Source organism: Lynx rufus, unplaced genomic scaffold, assembly GCF_022079265.1.
Source record: "Lynx rufus isolate CCGP_SWC_20201006 ecotype Redwood Valley unplaced genomic scaffold, mLynRuf1.p SCAF_10, whole genome shotgun sequence".
NCBI lineage: Eukaryota > Metazoa > Chordata > Mammalia > Carnivora > Felidae > Lynx > Lynx rufus.
In genome coordinates, this window is record NW_025814824.1 from 83,887,306 (window position 1) to 83,896,321 (window position 9,016).

General features: G+C 49.1%; 1 pseudogene; it reads right to left on the minus strand.

Moving 5' to 3' along the window:
• Positions 1 to 8,358: 8,358 nt before the first annotated feature.
• Positions 8,359 to 8,446, minus strand: LOC124505282 (uncharacterized; annotated as a pseudogene).
• Positions 8,447 to 9,016: the final 570 nt, after the last annotated feature.

A 9,016-nucleotide genomic window follows, 5' to 3' on the forward strand; every position in this document is an offset into this window, starting at 1 on the left:
TGACTCTGACTTCAGTCTAGCTTTCTGCTTTAATCTTTACCCCGATCTGTTTATTTTTTACTTTATTGTATTTTATTTTTGTAAGCTGCCACAATACCTTTTGTACAACAAGGTGGCATATAACTAAATAAATAAATACATGATCAAAAGCTCCGTTTGAAAGTCTTAACTAAATGCTATGGTCTGCTTCCTTATTGTAACACAGACATTTAATAACAAAAAGAAATGCTTTCCTGGGGAAAAGAGCATTCTGAAACTGGGAAGGTGGGCCTGAAGCATCTTAGTTCCATGTTTTCCAAACTTGAGTCACTCGTGTACAGACTTTTGTGACTTTCACCATCCCCCCCTTGACCATCTTCAGAATGGTTTACTATTTCCCTTTCAGATGATTTCATTCTTTTTCCTAAAATAATTTTATTTCAAAGGGAAGTTTAATAAGCTGTTAGGAAAAACAAAAAAAAATAATTTTTTAAAGGAGGAATGTTATAATAGTAAAAAGAAAGTCAGTGACCCATCATGCAAGGTGGCTGGGATGGGACACTGAAAATGAACAGCACTATTGTCTTCTGGTAGATGCTGTGCCTGTGAGCCCCAGTCCAGTCGCTCTTTGTGTAAAAAGCAAGATTAGGAAATGTCAGGGGGCATAAAGGGCAAACCAACAGCAAGTGAACATTGACCTTGATGCAATCAGAGGGATGGGACTGGAGGGAATAGATTCTCCCATCCGATTCAAAGGCACTTCACCTGGTGACTTAGATACCTCCAAGGAGCTGTCAAACCACTGATGGTGACTTGGATTTAGACCAACTTCCCCCAAACACACACACGCAGACACACAGACACACACACACATATTCAGCTAGGCCTTCCCTAGCTCGGCAGAGCTGGGCACTGTCCCTGTGGCCCCTGGCAATAACAAGGGTCCCACTCCCCACAGGACAGCCAGCCAGAAGCACGGTGCCACTCCCGCCACAGCGGGGGCTGATGGGTCATGTCCCTCTCACCCTGTAGACGCCGCTGCAGGCCGAACACGGCAGGGCTTTGGGTAATCTGGATGGTGGCCTTCCCCAGCCCCAGCCATGCCTGTTCCCCCCACTGTCCCCAGGTCTTTTCTGGCCCCTGTGTCAGCTGTTCCCTCTGCCTGCTACACTGGCACCTGCTCCTGGGCATTCAGGTCTCAGCTGAAATGTCACCTTCCCAGGGAAGCCATCCCTCAAGGCTGGGTCTGAAGTGGGCCCCAATCACATGCTCTCTTGTCTCTTCACTGGTGGGCACTTCTATTAGTTTACTTGCTGAGGGTCTGTCTCCCCTCACTGGGATCAGAGCTCCATGGAAGCAGAACCTGTTCCCGCCATGTCACCGGCACTCAGGAGACCCCCCCAACAAATGGCCGCAAATCACAGATCACAGTGATCTGTGTCAGAACCTTGGGCAAGTTCATACAGCGTCTGCTCAACAAGGACCCAGATATGTGGCCACTGGAGAGGTCATGCATCTTTCATTTATTTGTGCAGCATAAGTCAGGTTCCACACAGAAATCTCTGGAATGCAATCTCGGATCATTAAGGTTGGAAAGCAGACAGGATATTCCCAGGGACTCCCTCCATCCTGCAGTCGGATGAAAATGAGAAAACCCATCTTCTAAACTCTCTGCTCTGCTCCACAGCCCGGCACTTAGGCAGCCAAGAAAGCCATAGCGCCGTGGTGCTGCGGGTGACAGGCAGTCGGCTCTGGGCCCCAATTCAGGGTTCAAGGCAGCTGGGTGGCCAACAGAGGCCAGAGGCTGTAGAGTTCAGTGGGCTGGGGGGGGGGGGGGTGGTGGGGCGTGCTGAACTGACTGATTTCTGACCCTCCCGGGCATGGTCGACGGCAGCTCCTGCCAGAGGGAGCGGTGGCAAGCTTAGTGTGATTTTGTCAGCCCTAATCACGATGCCCAGCACACGGTGGGCGCTCGGGAAGTGGCAGCTCCTGTTGCCCTTGTGACCAGTCAATGCCCTGCTCAGAGGGTCTGCCAGCTCTCCACGCCACGCCCCGTGGGCTATCCAGCATGACTGACACCTGTGTGCTGGCCTCGGGGGCACCCAGCTGAGCAAGTCTTATCTCTGCCCTTGAGAGCTTGCTGGGAGGCGGGGGAGCCAGAGGCGGTGCGCCTGGTGCTCCAACCCCGGGCAGCCCAGAGGGGCTCCGCGTGCCTTGCTAAGGAGCGTGGGCTCCTCCTGGAGCCATGGAGGGACCAATGCCTCCCAACCCGCCTCCACGTCAAAGCAGAGCCTCCCCTGGTCACTCTAATGATGTCGTCCTCGGAGGGGACCTCTCTCTGCCCTTTCCACTTTCTCCCTGGCTGCAAGCTCTTAAAATCTCCCCCTGGCTGGCGTGGAAAGGAAGAAATAATAAAAATAGCTAACCACCCACAGGAGCTAAACATCCGAGTGTGTGCTCTGTGCTGGGGGTGGTGCTCAGTCTACACGGCACTGTCTCCTTCAGTCTTTCCAGGGACCCCACAGAGTCAGTACTATGGCTGTTCGTATTTCACAAATGAGGAAACTGAGCCGCCAACTGCCACCTCACGTGTTCAAGGTCACACGGCTGGTGGTGGCCGGGCTTGTGGTGCTACCCTCTCAAAATAGGCACCGGCCTCAGCTCATTGCAGAACCACCGGGGAGTTTTAAAGGGGCCCATGCCCAGGTACCCCCACACGATATACCATAGTATCTGGGGTCGAGGACTGAGATTCAGTGTGTTTTAAAAGTTCCACAGGAGGGGTGCCTGGGTGGCTCAGTGGGTTAAGCGTCCCACCCTTGATTTCGACTCAGGTCATAATCTCTCGGTTCCTGGGTTCGAGCCCTGCGTCAGGCTCTGTGCTGGCAGCATGGAGCCTGCTTGGGATTCTTTCTCTCTCTGCCCCTCCCCTGCTCTCTCTCTCAAAATAAATGAATAAAAATTTTAAAAAGTAAAATAAAAGCTCCACAGGAGACGTGAGGCCCTCACCCTCCTGCCGCTCACAAAGAGCCCCCTGAGCGCAATGGGGTGGATCTGTCAGATGCCAGGTTGCACCCAAGTTAACACCCTCTGCCCTGGCTGCCCTAGAAGAGGGAACGGAGAGAGCAGGCCTCAGCCGGGCGCATCGGCCATTTCTCCCCTCTGGGGCGGCTGCAGCTGGGGGGTGGGGTTCCAGGGCACAGAGCACAAAGGCTCTCTCTGCCCCCAGGCGGTGCCCAGACGCTGCCCCGCCTACCCAGCCCAGTCTGAACTCTGCCCACGTCTGGGACCAGCCCCTTGACCCCCCACATTCCAGCAGGGACCCCATGAGGGAGGGACAGACAGGGCTTTCAGGATGCATGCCTGCCAGGGGGGGATGAATTATTACCGAGAATTATCTGCCATGAGTACGGGGTGGCATTTCACGTGCCAAAGGTTGGCTGGCCCCGCCCTGGCCCTGGCTGCTTGGCTCCAGGGCCCTCATTCCGACTGTGCAAGGACAGAAACCTTATTCTCTTCCACAGCAAGAGGCCTCCGCCCCTCACCATCTGTGCTGCACCCCCTCAGCGATCCCCCTCCACCCCCACCCAGGGGCCAGAACCTTCCTTCTCCATGGCTCAGCACAGAGCGGATTAGATGAGGCTGACTCAAAAGTCAAGTTTCCCAGGTCTTTTTAAGCCAAGGATTTTTTGACAGGGAAAGTCACTGTTGCCAAGATGTCAGCCCCAACCTGTTCTGGCTTTTCTGCTTGAGGCCCTGACAGATGCAAGCAGCTGCTGCAGCCGGGACAAGCTTACGTGGAAGGAGCCAGGGATTTTGGAACGAGACGGCCCTGTTTGAATCCCGGCTCTGCCACCTACCACCTGTGGAGCTTGAGCCCTCTACTTGAAGTTTCTTACCTCAGTTTCCTCATCTGTAAAATGGGGATGACAACCTTGGCCTTCCAGGAATGTTGTGAGGTTGAAATAAGATCACGGATGTGGAAAAGCTCTAAGTGGGAACACAGAGGGCACACAGCAAGGCGAGGCACAATTCCGGTAAGGGGCCTCAAAGACTGACTTACGGCATCACTTTGGTCGTACTTCCTGAGCCTCAGGTTGGGGCAGACCCAAAGTAGCAACTGTAAGCATATTCTCAAAACTGATGACTTCTCCTTGCCTTATATAACAGAGCCCAGAGGGCAAATTTCTTTCATCCAGTGTGCCTTCTCAGATCGATTGGTAATGGCTGTCTGTGGGAGCAGCCCACCTAGGCTGTGTAAGGGAGAACACCGAGTGATTAGCAATGTCTGCCATGAGAATGAAAAGTTAGGGTGGTGTTATGTATGCTACATCTTACCATTCCTCTTACAGAGCAAGGTCTAAAAATACTTCTTGCTCTAGTTTTTGCCCAGATTTGTGTGGCGGCCTCCACACTGATCTTTCTGCTTCTTGTCTTTTCCCACTCTCTGATCTTCAACTTCAGCTGCTAGAGTGAATCTCCTAAGATGAAAATCTATCACTGCTCCATGGCTCTTCCTATTGCTCTGAAGATCAAACCACACTCCAGTGTTGACATTCAAGGCCTCCACTGGCCTCCCCAGTCTTTTCCATGGCCACTCATTTCCAAACACACCCACCTTCAGCTTCATCAATCTGAGCATCTTTAAGAGCCGAAGCACGAGGATTGAAGGCAGCTTGGAAAGTCAAATTGAAAACCAAAACCAAATCAAGATCAGAGGAGCAGCCCAGGGACCTCTCAGCCTTTGCCACCAGTGAGTTTAACAAACCAGAGGGGACTGGTAAACTTCCAATGACCCCTGCAGCGCAGTTTACCAAGGCTGTCATCCTGCTCCCCCCTGACCGCGCTGATGGGATTAGTCATGAGTGGCCCCTGCTCTCTCTCCTGATTGCCCCTTCCAAGACAATTCCCTCGTCAACAAGACACAGGATGGAGGCTTTCAGGCACTGCTGTGTCCAAAGTTTTCTTGTCCAGGGTCCAGACACGCATAAGAGTCCCTGCCCCCCCCAGACACCCATGGGGTTCCTCTCCATACCTTCTCAGTCTTAATTCTTGCTATTCCCCTAAAGGCAATCAGATAATTCAATCTTTCAATTTCACAACCTTTACCCTGAGCACCTGCTCTGGCCAGGCTCAGGGATGAGCACTGGGGACTCAGAGATTGCACAGTAATTGCACAATCCAGAGAATGCCCAGTCATTCAGTGGATATTGTTAATTAACCTGACCGGAAGGGTTGATACTCTGGAAGTGCGACCTATGTTGCATGGCTGGGGAATGAGGACCTCATAAACAAATCACAGTTCGCTTTTGAGACCGGGATGTTTACTGAAATCATTAAACAAGGGTTTAGGCTTGCTGAAGAGGCAACCACACGAATAAGTGTCTTGAGGGAAAATACCTTCTTTAAAGAAAAGAATCCAAACAGGCTTTTTCTTTCTTTTTTTCTATTCAACTTTTTACTTTGAAATAATGTCAAAGTTCTAAGTTACAAGACTAGCACAAGGGATTTGCACATACTCTTGCCCTAGGTTCGCTGATTGTTCACATTCGTGACTATTACTTTATCATTCTCTCTCTCTAGGTATATCTTTTTTCTGACCCACTGAGAGTAAGTTGCAGATATGATGCCCCTTTCCTCCTAAATACTTTAGTGTGTATTTCCTGACAACATAGGCATGCACATAACCACAGTGCAATTAGCAAAATCAGGACATTTAGCCTTGACATAACATGATATCTAATCTACAGGTCTTATGCAAATTGGGCTAACCTTCCCAATGATGCCATTTCAGGGCAATTTGTTTTCTGGTTCATGATCCAATCCAGAATAATAGATCACATCTAATCATCACGTCTCTTTGGTCTCCTCCAACCTGGGAACAGTCCCTCAGCCTTTTTGCCTTTCGTGACATTGCCATTTTTGAGGAGTACAGGTCATTTATTCTATGGAATATTCCTCACTTTTCATTTGTTGGATATTTCTTCATGATTAGATCAGGCTATGCATTTGGGGCAGGGATATCACAGAAATGATCATTGTCTTTCTCAGTGCATCCTATTTTTTTTTTAATTTTTTTTAGCGTTTTATTTATTTTTGAGACAGAGAGAGACAGAGCATGAACAGGGGAGGGTCAGCGAGAGGGAGACACAGAATCTGAAACAGGCTCCAGGCTCTGAGCTGTCAGCACAGAGCCCGACGCGGGGCTCGAACTCACGGACCGCGAGATCATGACCTGAGCCGAAGTTGGCCGCTTAACCGACTGAGCCACCCAGGCGCCCCTCAGTGCATCCTATTAAGAAGCACTTGCCGGGGCGCCTGGGTGGCGCAGTCGGTTAAGCGTCCGACTTCAGCCAGGTCACGATCTCGCGGTCCGTGAGTTCGAGCCCCGCGTCAGGCTCTGGGCTGATGGCTCGGAGCCTGGAGCCTGTTTCCGATTCTGTGTCTCCCTCTCTCTCTGCCCCTCCCCCGTTCATGCTCTGTCTCTCTCTGTCCCAAAAATAAATAAACGTTAAAAAAAAAAAAAATTTTTTAAAAAAAGAAGCACTTGCCGGGGTGCCTGGCTGGCTCAGTTGGTAAAGCATGTGACTCTTGATCTCCGGGTTGTGAGTTCGAGCCCAATGTCAGGTGTGGAGATTACTTAAAAAAATAACATCTTAAAAAAAAAAAAGCAAAGAAAAGAAAAAGGAGCACTTGATGTCAAGTTGCCCCATTACTGGTGATAGTTATTTTGGTCACTTGGTTAAAGCATGTGGCTCCCAGTTATATCTCCTATACAATTACTATTTTCTCTTTATAGTTCATAAATAATTTCTAGGGGAGTACTTTAAGACTATATGGATATTTGGGGCACCTGGGTGGCTCAGTTGGTTGAGTGACTGACTTCGGCTCATGTCACGATCTCGCGATTCGTGCATTCGAGTCCTGCATCGGGCTCTGTGCTGACAGCTCAGAGCCTAGAGCCTGCTTCAGATTCTGTGTGTGTGTCTCTCTCTGCTCCTCCCCCACTCACACTCTGTGTCTCTCTCTCAAAAATGAATAAACATAAAAAGAAAATTTAAAGACTATACAGATATCTTACTTCTCGTCAACTTTCATCCTTGTTTCAATCTTGATGATTCCTATCTATACCAATTATTACTCTGATGACTGCAAAATTGTGACTTAAAATTTCTATTGTTTTTAGCGTTCTACTGTAAAGAAGAGCTTTTAGTACATGTGCATATATTATATGGATGACGGACCCACGAACTCGGATCTTATTCGATGAGTTATAATTCATTACTATCATTATTTACTTGATAACCTAACTGTTCCAGATTTGGCCAGGGAGAGCTCATGCAAGCTGGCTGCTATGGCCTTTTGCTGTGTCTCTCCTATTCATCGAGTACTTGCTTACTTTCGAGGCCAAAAAGATGCTCCAGGCTCATCTTATACTCTTGCTGGCCTAGCCCAGAAACCAGCCCCTTTGGTGGCTCAGTCAGTTAAGCATCCAATCTCTGCTCAGGTCATGATCTTGCAATTTGTGAGTTCGAGCCCCGCATCAGGCTCTGCGCTGACAGTGAGGAGCCTGCTTTGGATCCTCTGCCTCCCTCTCTCTGCCCCTCCCCTGCTCGTGCTCTTACTCTCTCTCTCTCAAAAATAAATAAATGTTAAAAAAAAAAATTGAAAAAAAAAGAAATCAGCCATTTCTCCATGGAGCCCTGGTTCCTCCAGTAGAGGATGGTATTTAGAAGCAAGGAGCTGGGCACTAGGTGCACTCATGTTTCTAGGTCCTCTCAATGGACAGGACTAGGAAGTAGACGCATACCGAAATACAAATCCAAGAGTTCATACTGCATCTCCAGTCCTTCCTGGCCTTCCCCAGGCCATACTTGTGTCCCTTCCATATCAGTGAGAAACCTGGCTCTCAATAGCCTCAGTGTATTTCATCTTTTACTCAATCCTCCAATACACACGGATTAGAATTGCTAATCCATGCCACTATGAAAAACAAACCTATTAGGTAGAGTTTTCAATATTTATTCGCAATTTTGCAATTTTTTTTTTAAGTAAACTCCACGCCCAATGTGGGACTTGAACTCACAACCCTGAGATGAAGAGTTGCATGCTCTAGGGGCGCCTGGGTGGCTCAGTCCGTTAAGTGTCTGACTTCAGCTCAGGTCATGATCTCGCGGTCTGTGAGTTCGAGCCCCGTGTCGGGCTCTGTGCTGCTGACTCAGAGCCTGGAGCCTGCTTTGGATTCTGTGTCTCCCTCTCTCTCTGCCCCTCCCCCGCTCGTGCTCTGTCTCTGTCTCTCTCTATCTCAAAAAATAAACAAACATTAAAAAAAAAAAGAGTTGTATGCTCTACGAACTGAGCCTGCCGGGCACCCCTTAATCGAATTTGTGTGTCACCCTTGCTCAGGGGCCATGCTGATCTTCTCTGTGTCGTCCACTTTTAGTATATGTGCTCTCGAAACAAGCACACAACTCTTTTTATCTTCAGACTGAGAGTATAGATTGAAGTTCTATATTCAACTTACCCAGGGGCCTCCTGGGCGGCTTAGTCGGTTGAGCATCCGACTCTTGGTTTTGGCTCAGGTCATGACCCGAAGGTCATGGGATAGAGCCTGGCGTCAGGCGCCATGGAGCCTGCTTCAGATTCTCTCTCCCTCTCCCCCGCTCACACACTCTGTCTCTCTCTATCTGTCTCAAAAAAAAAAAGTTTTTTTTCACTCGGGTTAGTTCTCCCCCCGCCCCCGCCCCCGCCCCCGCCCCCGCCCCCCGCCCCCGCCCCCTTCAGTGTGGTTTGTTATTCATTTGAAATACAATGCAATCATTTATAAATATAGAGCTGTTTCATTAGAGATTATTTCTTTCCATGGCTTGTTTTAGTTCCCTTGTAAATAACACATTAAAAAAAGTAACACATAACTAAACTTTCTTCTTCTGCTTTTTCACTTGTCTTCTTGCTGTTTTTGCTTTAATAAAGGAAATTAACCCATTCACAGGTATAGTGAAAGGCTAATATGTCTGGTCTTTTCCCCTGACATTTT